Genomic DNA, 18,267 nt, shown 5'->3' on the forward strand with positions numbered 1-18,267 from the left:
CCAGACGGAGTTAGATACCCGTACGGCCACGTGAGTACGTTTGGAAGCATATGTAAAATAGATGCGGGAAAATAGACGAAAGGACACTAGGGAGTACGGGCGAAGGTTGAAAGAAGAGCGAGCGAAAAAGAGAAGAGGAGAGGAGGAGAGGGAGAAAGAGAGGGGAAAGAAGGGAACGCGCGTCTCGACTGGCAGCAGCCTAGAAAGCTGCAATTGGAAATGCAATTTTGATGCAGAATACACGAGGAAGAGTCCTCGTAAGCTGAAGGAGCGGCTACAGCCACGGGAGTTACTACGAGTGGCCTTTACTTTAGGGGAACGGCAGCGGCAGCGGCGGCGGCGGTGGATGCTGTTGCTGGGGAGCAGTGGAAAACCTCCCTTCCGTTTTCCCCTACCGGGGATAACGGGACGGAGAGGTCGCCAGGAGGCCATTAGGTAAAGTAGGTTTTGACTTATGCCATCGCGCTAGACGCCCGATATATCTCTATAAACTGCTGCATAAAATATAAGAGAGCTCGCTTCGCCGTCTATATATGCGGGATACGCGCCGCGCCGCGCCGGCTTCAGGGCGAACGAGGACTCAGGCACCTGTAAGCGGCGGGTTATTGGCTTACTTACACCTCAGAAGAAGCTGCTCCTTTCGAGAGGCCTGCCGCCAAGCGCCGATGGTAAAATCCTCGACGTACGACATCTTCGGTTGTTCTATAATATAGACGCTTCTTTGTTCTATTTCCGATAGAAACGACGTGAAACAGTTTGGTCCTTATCGAAAAAACGACTTTCGATAATAACAATAAACTCTAGTTTGTCGTTGCTCTAGCATAGGCAAGATCTTGGAAGCTGCATATTTTCTACAATGCGTACTCTCTATGCAAAATATATAACTTCATCACATTTATCACATACATTCGTTGTTACGGAAATTTAAATAAAAAAATTTATTTTCGGAATATGTTAAAAAGTCACATTTTAACAAATAAAGGTTATACGTTGCAAAAGGGAAAGATCGTAAAAAGTTACGCGCTTTGAAATAAGTTTCTCAATCGTCTTAAATAAACATTGTATCCCAGGAAGACGACTGTTGTTTTAATATTAAGAATAGGCGAGCACATCTAGCGCTGAGTTTGTGCGTCGAAAATGTAATCCCGTACGAACAATCTGTCGAGGTACCCTTAACGAATACTTTTCACCGTTCGTCAACAGTATACGATCGATTACAGCGGGCGGGATGTAAGTTTAACATCGCTGTTGGAAGTTCCCAGCACCAGAGTATGCAGTTGCCGCGCTTAATATCAGCCAGGTTGTGGGGCAGTTCGCTGCCGCAGCGAATTACTTTCAGCTTGGTACTGTGTTTACCGAGTACAGAGGGAATTATTAATGACTGGTGCTTTTGGATTGCCCGTACTTGCTGCGCAGCCAGATAATCCTAACGCCTACCGCGGAAGGTTTGCGCCGGCAACGATTTATCGATACGCCTCATTACTTAATAACGCGGTTGCGCATTAACGCGTGTCGAACATTAAAACGCGCAACGATTGACGGATCAGGAAATGTCCATAAATCTTGAGTGTCGTTGTGCAAATGTTGTCAGATTTTATACACTGTGCAAAATGGAGTGTACCATCAGACATTCACCGTTGAGATTATTCATCAAAATTCAGGTTTTCATCAATTTTTATTTATATGCCGTATTCTCTTCGTAGCGTAGAAAATATAGTTGCTCTACATCACGTATCAATAAGCGTTGTCAAACGGAAATCGTGAAAGCGGTCGCGTAAATAGAAAACGAGTGAGGGGAAGGTCGTTGCGATCTTTTAATTAGCAATCCCAGCGAATCCGGACAATCGCATGGTTATATCCGCGGCGGTGAACGCGACGGGGGACGTGCGTTCCGGCGGAAATCAAACTCCGCTCCCGAGATGGAGAGACCGGCGTATCTAGCCTTCCGCACCCTCCCTCCGGACTCCGGATGCTTAACCAATTAACGGTTAATCTACCATGGAAGAGGCGCGCGAGTTCCACGACTTTCACGGAAGTGCGGAACGGTGCTCTATCGGCGGCACCCTGTCTTCCGAGGTTTATTCTGTCTCTCCCCCGTCGTTCGTAGCCCGTCGCCATCCCGCGTCGTATTTCTACAGCCTGTCTGGTGGCGGCAGCGACCCCAGCCAGCAGCCGCTGCCAGCTCACCCGGAAGCTTCTAATTAATCGCGGATACCGCGCGAAACGGTGCCGTTAATTGACGCCCGGTAATGTGATTCTTCCGCTCGGGCGCTCCCGCGCCACGCGCTCTCCTTCGTTAAAACCGAAGCAAAGGAAGCCGGATGGTTTGATTGGCTCTTTCGGTCAACTTTTTCACGCAGTTCTCGCCGGATAATTAATGCCTCCAATGCTTCGCGATGCGGGTCTTCCTCATGACCGCGGGGCATTATTCACCTGGTCCCTCAAGACGCTTCGTAAGGACTTTTGCCTTATCGACGGACCGCAATCAAAAAGATCTTTGTTTCTTTATATCGCAAACACAAAAAAAGATAATAATGTGTATCAAGCAATATTAACACAAGAAATTTCATATATTTATAAATAAAGCAGCAATTAAAGCAAAGATAAGACGATCAGAAGCGGTAAGACAAGTTTCCAGAGTAACAGTAAAAGCTATTGACATTCTCTTCAGGTCATACATATACTCTCCATTATACATGTCGGTTTATAAACTTGCATTAAGCTAACTCTGCAACAGAAGACAAATATCTGCCGTGTTTTAGACTACAAAACTTTTCTCTCTCTCTAGTTGAAAATAATAACGATCTCGACAACAATTTAGTTTTCTGTGCAACAAAACAAAGTAAGACTAGATACGCGTATCCCATATATCGCACGCTCTTTGTTTTGCGTCGACGGTTCGCGCGCGAAAGCTTCTACAAAAACATACAACCATATACATACTTTGCAGATTAATTCATGGAAAGCTATTTGTGGTATAGTTCACCGACGCAATAAAAAATTAATACGTTAGAGCTTGTAGAGGAAATAGTCGCTGATATCCGGTATATATTTATCTTTCGATAAATACGAGCCTACTCGTTCATCTAGATAGGTACTCCAAGTTTAAAGGTCTGTACACCAGTGGGCCAGTCGGTCATTATTGCGCAGAGAGTTTACACGCCCGATCGAGGTATACAGGGACTGCGGCAGGTCTCTGGTGTGGAATATCCCCGTGGACCGGAGCTAACGCGCAAACACGTGGGGGCCAACGTCGAAGCTGCACCGGCTAAGTGTTCCGGCTCATTAGCGCATATGCATACACGCGTGAAGGATTTACACGGGATCGTTGTGCGTTACCTCGTATAGAGGTTGATTCGAGCGTGCCGGAAGCGCGTGCTCCATCTCTATTTAAACTAAACGGCAGCGACGGTGGAGACGTTGGTTATGATCTCTGAATGATGGTTAAATATTATTTCCCGCGCATACAGATCTAACTATCATATTTAATGCGTGCGTATTATTAAGTATAATGTGCGTTTTGTCATTTAGGTCAGAGAAAACGTTTCAAATATTGAAATGATTGTACGTTCGGAGATGATAATCAGATACGATAATCAGATAAATTTATTTACTCTTATTGTTAGACAAAATTACTCATGTTATAGAAAGAATAACGGATTTATGACATAACGCGATATTTTCGCGGCTTAAGTCTAAATATTAATTAGCATGAATATCAATGGCATCGGAACGAGATATTGGTTTAGATAAAACATCGCTTTTTGATATTGACTTATTTAAGAGTGTCATTAACGAATACCTGATTATAGCCGCCGTAGATCGACCAAATTGAAGTACAATGCTTAACGGGGGACCATTTCGTTGCGCGCAAGAAGTAATGTCGCGCGAGTGATACTCTATCGATATAATAATAATTAATGAAGGAGGAGGAGCGACATTACGGGCACCGGTCCGTTTATATAATTTATCGCACAAATATTTTGCCGAACGATGCAAGTGGCAGGAAAACGCAATACGGCCCTGCGCGGTAACATTTCCATTATGATTTACCACAATCGAGTGTAACTGTTTAGCCGGGAAACTACGGGGTATATGCGGTCCGAATAGTTCAATTAGTGCTCAAATATTTACTCCAATTGCGGCGTATCGGGACGTTATGGGCGCAACAATGAGAGAGGGTTTGGCCTCGAGTATCGTATAAAGCGCAGTGTAATCATTTGCGCCGATTACAGAAATTTGGCACGGATACAGCCGATCAAATTCGCAGACGTCTCGTATTATCCGATCGATCGTAACCTCGTCTAATGGTTTAACCTGTCGTTAAACGTCACACTCGATTTACTCCATCGACTGGGTATCTCTCGACGCGCTGCGAGCTGCGCTATTTCCGGTGCAATACCATTTTGATTCCGAATGGTCGTCGCCACTTTTACCGATAGTAACACTCCGTGCTCCAGTTTGGAAATTAAATATACAGCTGTCCATGATTAGCCTGGAATCGATTTCTCTTTGGTAAAAATTTCACTAAGTAAAAGCTATTTTTTTTTTATAATACTTTTAAACATTTAGCTTAAAATATTTTATTAAGTATTGATTTCGATACTCCATTAAAAATCTTGAATTACAAAAAAAGATTATGTGTTACATATTTTCAAATTTAAATTGCGTCTTTTATAGATAACGATCTTATTTTATTTTTAGTTATTCAGACCAATAAAAAACTTGATAACTAAATCTAGGCTACTGTATATATTCGGACTTGAAACCTGTATGACATCGTCCATTTTTTATCATCGCGTTTCTGCACAGAGTTAAATTTTGAAATATTTAGTTGCTTAACATTCCGCTCGAACTCGCTTCGTTATTGTTTGACAGAGGTTAAAGAGACGGCAAGTACATTTTTCGCTCTGGAAAAGCGTTTTGGCTATTTTTTTCGGCAGCTTAACGTCGGCCCACTTAGCGTTTCTTTGAAAACTCGTTTCCCCTTATCTTACGTTCTCCTTTCTCTCGCGTACGCGGACGCTTCGACCTTTATCCTTGCCTATGTTTCAGTCAAGTTCATTCATTAATGCCCCTCTTATTTTGGCAGCGAAACGACTAGTGCGGCCAAGCATACCGAGCGAGTATACAACCCTTTCGAGCGTTCCCAGCTTTCAGTTCCTTCGTCTCTTACCCTCATCGTTCGCTTTTCGGTATCCAGCAGGTTTCCTCCTCAAATGTTGCTCACTTTTTACCCAACACGCATACATATACACCCAAACACACACATACACACATACATCAGCCCGACTCGTTTCGCCAACTCTTCCGCCTTTTTCGCTAACGTATTTCTTCCTCGCCTTCTTCTATTTCCGTTTCGGTCAACTTCACAGTCAAAGAATACTCTCTTCCCTCCTTCCTCCCATCAGTCGCTTACATCCCGATTTCCATTAGTATAATTGCCGGAGAACTACCCGCATCTTCGGACGTGAGTCAAGAATGCGGGCTACAAATGGTTTTCCGGGGATACTTCCGCTTCCCGTTACTTCCAGCACGTGGATGCTTATTTGGATGTCTCGACGTCTCGAGCGATCTCCCTCTATTTATCGATTGGCGTCTCTCTTCCACTCAATCACTCACTCATTTTTAGCGGCGGGACTCTGTTAGAGCGATGAGAGAGAGTATCAGTGGGAGCGTAGAGAGAGATGATCTCATCGTTCTATCTGCTCCTCTATAGATCGTCTCTCTCTCTCTCTCTCTCTCTCTCTCTCTCTCTCTCTCTCTCTTCACTCTCGATCTTCGTCGTCGCCGTCATTTCATCTCCTTCCTCTCGTTTTGTCTTATTCCGGCGGCTTTTCAGCATCGAGGTTCGTCTGCACGCACACTGTCGATCCGCAGGAACCTCTTGATTGCGGGATTCCCGGATGGAAGAGAAGAATGCGCGGCAAGTTTCCTTGCCGAGGAAATAAGTGGACTTGATCACGCAATTGATTTTCATGCCCCGACGGTAACGATTTTTCTCTCCGTCTTCCTAACCACCCCATCGTTTGTCGCATCTGTCAGGATAGCCGGCAATCTGTACTGGATATTTCGTGCATCGATTGGCGATGCTTCAATTTTAGGGTACTGACAATCTTAATTCAATAACGAAGACCATAAAAAAAAAATCTACTAGGAAGTTTCTGAGGATACAAAAAAATACAATATTTAACAATAAATTATACTTTTAAAGATAAAATACAAAAAAATAACAAATTTACTACTTTATCTTCCAAATAAAAAAAAAACTTCGCAGGTTTATACGACGATTCGAGAAGTATTTAACTCACGAATGAGAAACGCGTGAACTGACACACATGTATTTAGGGAAAAACTCATGTCACAGGTTATGAGTGTCACACACCGGGTGAATGAACGAAGATGAGAGGAGCACGTATAGGGGGCCCAAGAGGAAGCAGTTTCGCAGACGGTAAAGGTTCCGCGCGGTAGGGGCGAAATGGAGAGCATGAATTCCAAAGGCCAGTCAGCCGTAACCGCGGGACAGAACTTTCACAATATCCCCCTCGGCCTGTTAGCCCTCCTCCTATTCGATAAAAGTTGTAGGAATTTATCGCGCGGCCGTTTCCAACGGTATTGTAGGAAGCTGCGGCTTCAGCCATTGTGCTACTGGTCGTGTATAGCATTCAAGGCGCGTGCTGCCGCTGCGCTGCGAGAGTCGGCCGCCACTCGCTTGAATGCCCATTCAACTATAGCTTCTGTGTTTTCCCATTTGGCGCGAGCGAGCGTTGCTTACTTTTCCACATACCATCGCTTCCGCGCGTCCATCTCGCTGCCCCTTTCCACGGCTTCGCTTCCTAAAGTGGGACTAACGAAGGATGCCCTCTGGACCTTCGCGAGACTTGTAACAGACTTGCACTTGTAAGCGGAAGTGATGAGACGCGCGTTTCTATACGTATATGATTTAATAAAAGTTATACCTTTACGGATTTATTTCAAACAAAATTTTAAATTTCACAATAATCACTAGTACGCAAAGAAATCATATTTATATTATTTGTACTTATAAATATTGTCCTTTCAGATTGTAAAAATTGAAGTCAGAAACAAACTTTTAATTATATGCATGTGTACGTTAATGATTCATTTTTAAAATTTACAATGTGGAGATCTTAACACAGGTAATCGGCCATTATTCGATAGACATTTTCTGTTTCATCCTTAACCATTGATAAAAATAAGATTCTCTCAATCGTCCGTCGGTTACCAAGAAGATTGGATTCAGTCAATTGGAGATCACAGACTTCGTCAATTAATGTGACAAGACCCAATCATGCGAAGTCGCATTTTCCGGCTTTTTCCACAACGATCGTTTCGGTGCTTCACGCTCTCAACACGTACTATGCACAGATCCTCTTGGATTATAATTAAGCAATTTATAGTGACTGCACGCCCACGATTGTGGAGCTTGATTTGGGAGTAACGAACACAGTGTGGTAATGGTAAAATCGTGATTTAGATTAAGGATTGAGTTAGAGAAAACCCTCGAGAGTGGAGAGTGGAGAACAGAGAGAGCGTATAAATATATGAACCAGAGGGAAAGAGAAAAGAAGGGAAGGAGGGAAGAGAGAGAGAGAGAAAGAGAATGACAATAAATGTAGATATGCGAAAGGAAGAAGAGAGAACGAAGAGATAGGGAAAAAATAGAGGGATGAAAGAAAGTGAAGATGAAGTACCTCCAGAGATGAAGGATGCTCGAACGTTGAGCCTATATCCTCCAGCATCTGCGATCCCTTCTACCATCCTGCGACCTCTCCTCCCCCGCCAGTTTCAACTCGAAGATTCGCCTGGGACAAAGGATCCGACCACGGGGATGATTCTAATCGAATATGATTATCTGCCATCTTCATCAGACCGCCACGTCCGCCCCCCTTCCCCAACTCCCTCCCATCCTCACGAGAGAGCCCTCAGGCACCGAGTTCGTCATGCGGCTGATCGGGCTCGCGGGAATTTTCTCTCAGACGAACGGATGGACGGATGGAAACGAGAGCTCGATCTGGCGAACGGGTTGCTCGATTTAATCTACGTACTCGAAAAGTAGTCCTCCATGGAATTTCAAGTGCAAGACGAGACCGGCAATATTAAACGCTCACCCATCGGAGTATCCGGTGCTTTTCTATGGGTTATTGCTGTTGGCTCACATCGCGCGCGTTATAACAAATATAATACGGTCAAGCATTAATGTATATATGTGCGCATAAGATTTAATAATATCAGTAGAGAATCCGACGCTTCTCCGTCGGGGGCTTTCGGAAAAGCTAGTGGATTAGAAAAAGAGAGCAATAGCAAGGAAAATAAGCAATAAAACGAGAAAGAGAAAGCGGAGTGGCTAGGGAGAGCAAGTGAGGATAAAAGATGGGGAACGGAATTTCAGGTAAAAAGAGAAAATCTTCAGAATTATTTTTCTCATCATTCAAAGCCGATTTCATCGTCTTTTTCTATCTACGGTAACGACGGTCTCTCCTTTAGGATTTCAACGGTTCTTCGGCCGATTTTTACGAGCTCTTCTGCGGCCGGGCACGCATGTTTGCCTGGAACGGAGTTGCATTTCGGCGTGGCAATACCCTTTATATCGATTTTACGGCAGGCTGAGGCCGACGGTCTCGTTGCATGCGCAGCGGTCGCTAACGAATGCGTCCGTGCCACTTCGAAAAACGGCTTGCGTAAAAGGCCGCCTTTAAAAGCATATAAAGTTTGACGCGGCTTCTCTGCTCTCGGGGTTGGAATTTTGCGAAATCTCTAAAGTCTGACTTAAAACGGTCGAGCCGATTATATCTCGACTGTTACGTATTTCATCGAACATTAAGTCCATATATTTTGATAATTTTCTTTATATAAATAGATTTTATTTCATATTTTAAAATAACAATTTAGTTTAGATCAACAAGATGTGTGTAAACGAGAGGGCAAATGTGAGGAAAAAAAGACAGAAGTTTCACCTGCTTTCTTTTCTCTACATAGAATGGAAAACTATTTTTCTAAATAACCGTCAATATTGTTGGATACTTCAGTGTTACGAAAAGAGCGAATAAAAACACGATGGTAATTGCGATGAAAGTTCGATCGACTATTTGGAAATGTCTCGAAGTTGGGATAACGAGACGAGCGGAAATCCGATGAATGTAGCTTCGAGAAAACGCAAAGTCGATCGACATGCACGTACGTACGTACGTATGTACGTACGTACTTGCCGTCACATTTCGTCCTCGTAAACAGCCGCGTAAATAAAACTCGTGGCAGCCGCGCGGGACACGGTACAAATTCAAGAACGTATTCAGCGGCTATTGGGACGTGGATTTCCGTCGGTGGCCGGGAACACCGTCGCCGAGCAACGGGCTATTTATTACTCTTCTCGCCACAAACGGTCCACCCCGCCTTGATGCATATAAACATGAAGAACGCCGGTGCGGCGGCGGCGCATAAACGCTGTAAGAATTTCACGGATTTTCCCCGGCACCGGTCAAACGCTGCCGTCTTTCGTGAAATTTATATACGGTAAATAAACTGCTTTAGAATGCGTATGATTTCAACCGACACCCCCCCCCCCGTCTCTTCGTCATCTTTCACGTTCTCTCATCGCGTTACTTCAAACCCACCGTTTATGCGCAGCTCCATGGCGGCGAAAGCGCGACGAGCTGGAGCTGGAGCTTGTAAAATTGTCAAAATGTTCCGAGTCCCGTTTCAGACTCGGTAATTTGAGGACGGTAAAAGCGTCGCTCGACATTTCCCTGCGTTTTCCATCGACGTTGCATATTCCGGACGGCGGCGGAGACACAGCCGGTGATGGAAACGCCCGGTGAGAGGAGGACACCGCTCGGTTCCTGACGATAACTAATATGGCTGACCCAGCATCCCCCGGACGTGGGATAGCTTCGGCGCGGACGGTACACTTTGATGGCTTACCGAGACTCCTATCGGTCATATTAAGTAGCCGGGCATCGGACCCCCCGTCGATCCTATCTACCAGCGAGAAGAGATGGAGCCCATCCTTCAGACCGCAACTTATTCGTGCGGCCACTCGGTGCCGGGGACCGCACCCTTAAATCTTCGACCCCCTTGACCCCCATCGGGTGAACGAGCCGCAGCGCTATCCCTATATATATATATCGACGAGGATGGAAATTCGAGAAGATGAGTGCTCGTCCTCCATGTTTATGAGAGTACGTGTAATCCAGTTTAGGCCAAAAACGCGAAAGCTCATCGTGGCCGCACGCGATTCAAAAAGCGTTGGAAGTAGCCAATCCCCAAAGACGTGAAGTATGTGGATTCATTGCAGCGAAAATGGAGGACGCGATATGGAAGTGCATTTGCCGCGTGACGCAAAAAGGGGTCGCGCATGAATACATTGAATGTTTATAAATCTGGACGAGTATAAATCTAAATTCGACCGCGTGCAACCATCCGCAAGATGCAATATCATGCGAGCTGATGTGAACACGATCCGCCGTAATTGATTGGGGAATATTTCAGGAATATTCTGGAATTTATGCTCTCTATTGCAATGCTGCATATACATATTAAAGGCCGCGTTTATATCGCGCATTTCGCACTGTGGAATACACGTGTGTGTTTAATATGAAATGTAATCTTTACATATTGATTGAAGGAGAGAGAATGAAATTTTGTATATTAGAGAATATTAAATTTGTGATATAAATAGAGACCAAAAACTATAACGGTACAATACGATATAAATATAATATGATATAAATAGAGAATAGAGAATTATAGTAGCATTAATAATCCGTATTAGTCAACAATATAACATTGTGTTGCGATAATGCGAACATTGCAAAATTCCCAGAGTACTTATCAGAATTTCAATATAGACAAGATTACTTTCGAAAATTATATATTAATTTCGTAACAATTGTATTATCCATGCATGTAGTTTATCTCGAAAATTTTTACAAACCATTTGTAGCGCAATAGTCCGAAAGAACGTAGAGAATCCGGCTATACAACGTTAGAACGAAGGCTCTCGTATGCTAAATATAAATCCCCACTCATTCAGCAGCAACGGAAAACTCTACTTGGCGGAGGGAAGGGACGTTGTGCCTCATACCGAAAGAGAAACTCCCGGAGTGGTTTTCTGTCTTCGTTCGCGGACTACCGGGCAAAGTCGTCCGATTATCGAGTTTCGCGAAGTCGGACGTCGTTACAGCGTGAAATTAAAGCCAGGGCTTCTCCTCTCTCCCTCTTTCACCATCCTCCACGAGATATTCCGCGAGGGCTGAACATCGGTAACGAGGCACTCGAGTCCAGCGTCGACAGCTCGAAGGCCAACTTATTAGAACTCACAAATAAGGACGGCCGGCGTTCTCCGAATATCCTCGATATGGATTCTAGACGTCGGAGTGCTCGCAGCGAATTTTTCAACGTTCTTTTTTCATCGCTTGCGAGCGACCAACGCCTTTTTTTGCTTACGAAAAATCTCTCTCGTTCCTTTTCCGACTTGGTTCGCTCCCCTTTCTCTCTTTCTATCATTGCTCTTTCTCTGTTTTCTATTTCCGCGGTTGCACCCTCTCTTTCTCTCTCTCTCTCTCTCTAGCTCGTTCGACCATTATTCTAATGAAAATATGATGAGATATCATTTCGCCGACTGATTGCCCTCATTACCGGACAATGCCCGCCGGCTGTGCCGGCATTTCCGGCGTCGCGCACTCTACCTTTGATTTAAATAGCGGACGTTTTCCGCGGCACCATTTTATCCGCGGGAGACTCTTCCGGGGTTGCGTCCACCCGCTCTTCGTTTCTCAGTCGATGGTCCGTGACGATCCACATCTACGTGCGCGCAATTAGGATTCCCGCTATCAATTCCGCGGAGGGTCAGCGAATCGGTTTCCTTCGCGCCGTTAAGATCTCCGAGAGAAAGAGAGAGAGGGAGGGAGAGAGAGAACCAAAGGGAAACTCTGGGAATAAGATGGAAAGTCCGGTACTTCAGCGAGCGCGCTTCCGAGTTTTCCGGCTCGGGTCCCCCTTCGTCCTTCTTACGCCTCGGTCTTCGTGACTAGAAGGAGTCAGACAGACAATTCCATACCCTTCCACGAGTCTCAGGGGAAAGAGAAAAGGTTCGTCTGGCTTTGCTAAGGGAATAAGAACAATGATGACGGACTTCCCGTTCGCCTAATGCAACGTATGTCGCGAGCGAGATAAATATTGGCGGCCGAGTTGAATTTAGTATATACACTTGAAGCGAACGAGCGTTGTGTGTGGTATACGTGCGGCGCGTGCCTTCGGAAACTCGAGAGGGTAGCTTTTTAATAAACGAAGAACGACAGTGGTTAAAACATTTTCATACGGTGTAAAAGTGAATTAGCTTGTTTTAAACAAAACGCTAAATTAGTTTCTCATTCTCTCTACGCGTATATAATAGCATGACGGTTTTTATGAAATTCCGTTATACCATAGAAAAAAATGATTAATGTATTGCCGCGATAGTTAACGCAAAAATCGCATCGTCGTGTATAATCGCGGCTGCGATCGTTAAAATGACAATTAGACCGCAATTTCGACTTCAAAGCGATGTCATTTCTTGTCGTTTATCGCGATGATTTTTACGCGAAAATCATGTGCATTGCGAAAGGCCGCGCGTTTGCGATAAAATTGTTCCCACCGTATTATTCTCGCTGGAATTATATGCTGCTGTGTATCTGTCATTATTTCGAACATTTTCACGCAAATTCAGGGCATATTACGAATCGTTTTCGCACGCGTTATTTTTTGGCTCATAAATATCAAGTTTTTTTATTTCTTCATAAGAGGACATTGTTGTCTTAACGATGTCTGTATAACCGCTTCCATGCCGCCTCCGTGTAGCAATTTTTATGACAAAGAAAGAGAAAAAGAAGCAGATGCCGACCCTCATAATTGTATGTAACAGAAAAAACAATTTCAACCTTCTAGCCGGAGGAACAGGATGCCGAAAGCAAGCAAAAGCGCGAAAGAAATTGTCTGATAGGTACTTCTGTAGGGTCGCGCGAAGCCGATACGACATAAAAGGGAACGTGAAGGGTAGAAAAGTACGGGAAGTCGTTCCAAGGGCGGAGATGGTTTGTAACGAAGAGAGCGTCTCCTTCTCTTGAAAAAAATTAGAATCCGCTTTTTTCGGACGGTATAATTCAATTTACAAACTAAATCGAATTGACGTTCGCACCACGAGACGAACGCTCACCGGATTAGTAATCAGGTAGGGTAGAGCGGGGTCAAAAGTAACGCGGGGCGAAAGTAACAACTCAAATATCTATATAGTTAGAGGCATAGATGCGCATGCGTCTATTGGTTAACGGATGAAGCTGAACAAGCTATAACTATAAGCTATATCTTATAGCTATAACTAGCTATAGATATTTGAGTTGTTACTTTCGCCCCGCGTTACTTTTGACCCCGCTCTACCCTACTCGAATTTCGGTACCCCTTCTAGTCGCTTCATCTCCGGCGATTCTTTGAAAGCCTTAAGCTTAGCCTTTCTTTCGTTTTTGCTCAACTGTTACGCGCGTTTTCTTTCTAACCGAGAGTCGCCTTGTTCGTGAATATTTTTCGCCACTCGATGTTCTTTTACATTGCTCAACGCATCCGCGAAATCGTTACGTTTTTTTAATCGACTTTGGTTAACCACGGCTCGGAGACTACAATTCATATAAAATCAAAATGTAACGCATGTATGGCTTATGATTGATTTATATCGCGCGGCAAATAATGTCAGCGGCCGAGTAAATAACTCGTTCAAAATATTAATTATCGATTATACCAGTCCGCACAATGTATTCCGCGCATTTTGTTTTCCGTCGAAACAATGCGCGATGAAATTTTGATATGACTTTTATAACCGATTCAATAATTCAACATATTATTTGTTCGTCTGTTTTGTCGACATTTTTGCCGCGCGCGTAAAATAGCAACATGTCGGGCTAATGTAGAATAATGATGATAATGACGATGATAATAATAATAATAACAGCCGTAATAGTAATAATCAAGCGCAAATGGCGGTCCAAAGAGCGATCGAACTTTGTCCATCGAAATATACGCGAATCCTACGCAATTCTGTCGTTTTTGAGTTGACATCATCGCATATCACAATGCATATTCAACGCGTAATTCCGTGAATTATTCCGCATAATCGTAGACGGCTTTGATGTATCGTCGCAAATGCATCAGATAATTTTAGAAACATTATGTTAAAAAATAAATATATATATATATATATATATATCTTAATCCTGTAAAAATAGACAATATGCTGTTTTCACTCATAATTTTATCTGCTTTTGACACAGATACAGATTAATTTTCAAAAACTTTTTTGCAGAAGTTGAAAATTCCACTTCGTCTCAGCTTTTTCTATTGCACCTCATATTTTATTTTCCTTATGCCAGTACGTATTGCGCGGTTCAAGTTTCCGAAAGTGACCCGCCGCCTCAGTTTCCGTTTAGTCCGTTCCTCTTTCTTATCCGCCCTTACGGGCTTAATTCCCGAGAAAATCGGATTTTCCGGTCGATTGGAAGCGCCTTCTACGTACGTAGGATGCTCTACTCTACTACCCTTGCTCTCTCCTTCTCTCTTTCTTTCTCTCTCTTCTCCCTCTTTCTCTCTTCACGTTCGAATCGGTCTGAGCGCCTCGGTGCCTCTAGCTTTTGTCGAGTAAAATTCATATTTATTTCAGTCTCTTAAAGTCGAACATGCGTGGATGGCAGCAAATGGATAATAGAAAATAGGAGGAACAGAGAAAGGAGAGAAAGAGAGATGGGAAAAGCAGTCGCTTTTGTCTCGGTATTTCCTTCAGGACAAGCGAGCCCCGTCAGTCTCCTCTCCAGGAGAGATTAGAACGACGAGAGATACGTGCGTGTCTCCCGGCGGAAGTAAAGGAGACGAATAGCCTTTCTGCGAGACAAACTTCCTGCCGCGGCGATCTCCTCTCTAGCCTCGCATAATGCGGCAGATCGCGGGGAAACGAGACTTATCGAGTGCATTAACCGCGACGTACCTCGCGATTCGTGAGAGATGCTTTCTCACCGAACGATCGGAACTTCTACGAGAGATAAGAGACGATTATACAACTTGCCACAATTTCTGCCGTAACGCAAGATTCGTACATTCGTTTTTGCGAATACTCAAATCAAAATTAAAAAAAAATCATTTCGAGCCTTTAACATTTCAAATCATGTTCCGAGGATATTTCTTGTTCTACTTTTAATTTTGCTTTTTTTTTTCGAAACATGCTTTCGCCTTAACGAATCCATTGCAGATGCTCGTTATTTTCGCATTTCACGATTTGCGTGCGGTGGCAAATGATGATTACTTTTTCGTTACTTCGCATCGCGAGGCCTTCTTTCGCGCGTTTCAGCTTGAAAGTAAATGGGAGAAATGCCGAGAAAATAAAAAGCAACGTGGAGGGAAGTAAAGTTGGTCATTAGAATTGCCCCAAGGAGGACTCCGAGCTGGCTGCATGGACTCGCAGGCACTTTAATCTTAGACTCTCGGCGGCTTAACCTTGCGTTAAAAGACTTTCCGAGCGAAGAATAAACGGAACAACTTCCGTCTAAATTTTTTTACGCTGATGATTTTCGCGCATGTGTTATCTGCTTCGGTGTAATTATAAGCTTCCATACTTCCGTCTCAATAAATTTTGTGCCAAATAACGAACATAAAATATTTATTGGTTCCACTACGTTTTGCTAAGATCGAGCAGAAGCAAATCTAACTCCGTCGCAAAGAAAAATTCAAACTTTTAACAACTTTTGGCGATGTAACATCCGATGCGAGAAATCAAGTTATCGAGAGCAATGATTGCGAACGAACGGTAAACGTTGCCGGTCCCTGAGAGTACCGGATGCATTAACTAAAAAGAGATAAATAAGATATTAGAAGTGAAACTTCAAACAACTCGCCTGCGCCAGAGTGCAATCCACTCAATAATTCATTATAGAACGAGAAGTCACAATTACGGAGCAGAGATCTCCAATTAAGGCACTCCTCGAATCCACGCATCCTACGGATCGTAGGAGATGCTCCCGCGATACAAAAAAATATCCAACTCGGTAATGGTAGTGGTAGCAATAGGTCAAATATAAAAAAAAGATCCATAATTCATGTTGTATTTGACTTGCTTTTGCAGCCTCTCAATTAAAAACTGCTTACTCCTAGTCGATCGTCTTAGTGTTGCTCTCGCAACTGTTTTACTGCATTTGCTAGTGACCAACATTGTATACTCTTTGCAAGAGAATTTCCGTGACGAGACAATTCCTTCTACCTTTGTGCGAAAACGTCCGGATCGAAAAAGCAGAATCTTGTAAAGGAAGTCGACAAATTCGTTACGGAGAGTAGAGAAGCAGTAAGCAAAGACCGCAATAGAACATATATGTACACGCACATACATATGGTGTCTCAGTACTATATGATATTCTCTCGACTACAAATAAAACTAAAAAAACAAGATTTATTTTAACAGGATTTGGTCCTACCGTGTTATTACAGTATCACATAAAAATCTATCTCTTAATATTTTTTATATTAAATGACATATTTTTCTGCCAAATTACATTTCACAATTCTGCAAATGGATAAAAATTCATTCTTCAATTAACTATACCCCATTTTAGAAACATTTTTAATTTATCATGGAGAATTGCTCACAAATATTTAAAAAAGAAATGGAAGAGATAAATGTGTGAATGATGAACAGATTTGTCTACGTTAGAAATATAATAGGTTAGCTACAAGGACATCGAGCAGTCCTGAGGCATTTCGTACATGTATAAAGGAACGGTCACGGCGAGCCACGAAAATTGGTACGATTCACGAATCGATTGAAATGGAGTACAAAATCACATAAAACCACTCCGCGGTTGCGAATAATGGTTTTTCGTCTCGGACAATCGGGGACGAGAAAGAGCTGAAAAAGAAAGAGAGAGAAAGAGTCTGTATAATACATTCAGCACAGAAAGTCGCGGATCGAATATCATTGGTTTTCATAAAGGAACGTGTATGTAGCAACGCGACGGCGATTCCTAACAAGTCGGACTGTTTTAAAACCTGAACTCCTCGAATCGCGAACAGAGAGGCGAATAAAGCTCGCGTTTTTCCGCCCTTTCTCGCCTTTCCCATCTCATGTTCACTCCGAAATCTTTTTCTATCGTTACCATCTTCACGCCTGCTCGAAAGGACCAAACAGCTATTGTCATATTGCCACATTATTCTCCGATAAGTCTGAAAAGAATCAATTTGTTTGGCTTTCGCGTTCGATAGTCGGCATTTCTTCTTTCCACTGTCGTTCTCCATTATCGCCATAATTTATTTCGATATCTGTCGCGACGTTCGCGCGCCAAATTATATCTCCGCGCCTTTTCGGAAACTTTTTTTTTTTAGATTTGTTTGCAAAAAGCGAACGGGGAAATAGCGCACTTTGTGTCGCGAAATACCATCCTCGGCATTTATTCTTCTCTTCTTATACAAACGCATCTCGCTATCTCTTTTTTCATAAAGTTTGTTTCTTTTTACAAAGGCTTTCACCAAACGTTTCTCCTAAAGCTGTCTGTTTTCGTTCGTTTCGATGAACGTTACTGCAAACATTCGACCCGGAAAGACATCAAAGCACGATTTGCGTTACGCAATACAAACGGATTTCGCGAATTCTCGTCGACGCGAAGCTACAGGTTGCCCCGGCACGATGGAGAACGCCGAAGATCTGATTCTACCGAGGCTTTGCCCGTCGATTTAGCCCGTCGCGCGTGTTTTATCGCCGTAGAAAAGCGTCACCATCTTTCGGAGTCGTTGTCGGCGGGAAGGTTTCATTGCCGAGGCTTACGAGTGCAATTCGCGACGAACGGTGGAGAGTGAGGAGGCGGCGGCGAATGCCACCGTGCAGGAAATTCTCCGGGAACCCGCGAGAAAGTTAGATTGCTGAAATAGTTGCTGACGTTCTTATCTCTGTCGCGGCTGGTGGCCTGGCACGATGAAGAAAAAACCGAGCAGAAGGGGATGTGCGAAAGGGGTTAGCGAGAGGCAGAGAGGGGATGAGATAGATAAACGGAGAGAAAGAGAGGGAGATATATGTATATATACGTTCCAGTATGCCGCTGGTGAAAATTCGCAGCTAATTTATGTGCCAATTAATTGCTAATTAAGGTGCCGCTTTTTCGGGCGAATTAAATTCTCCGGACGAACCGCCACGACGGTTTAGATAGAAGCAGGGGGGAAGGAAGAGAGTACAAAGCTGCCTCCGAACGA

The 18,267-nt window shown here is 43.7% G+C and overlaps 1 protein-coding gene across 11 annotated transcripts in view; it reads right to left on the reverse strand.

The window, feature by feature from the left end:
* Window positions 1-18,267, reverse strand: part of Lar (tyrosine-protein phosphatase Lar) — a 399,840-nt gene that overhangs the window by 87,590 nt on the left and 293,983 nt on the right. The gene's annotated exons all lie outside the window — the stretch shown is intronic.

This window comes from Temnothorax americanus, unplaced genomic scaffold, assembly GCF_048541705.1.
Source record: "Temnothorax americanus isolate GAGA-0224 unplaced genomic scaffold, ASM4854170v1 Scaffold22, whole genome shotgun sequence".
Lineage (NCBI taxonomy): Eukaryota > Metazoa > Arthropoda > Insecta > Hymenoptera > Formicidae > Temnothorax > Temnothorax americanus.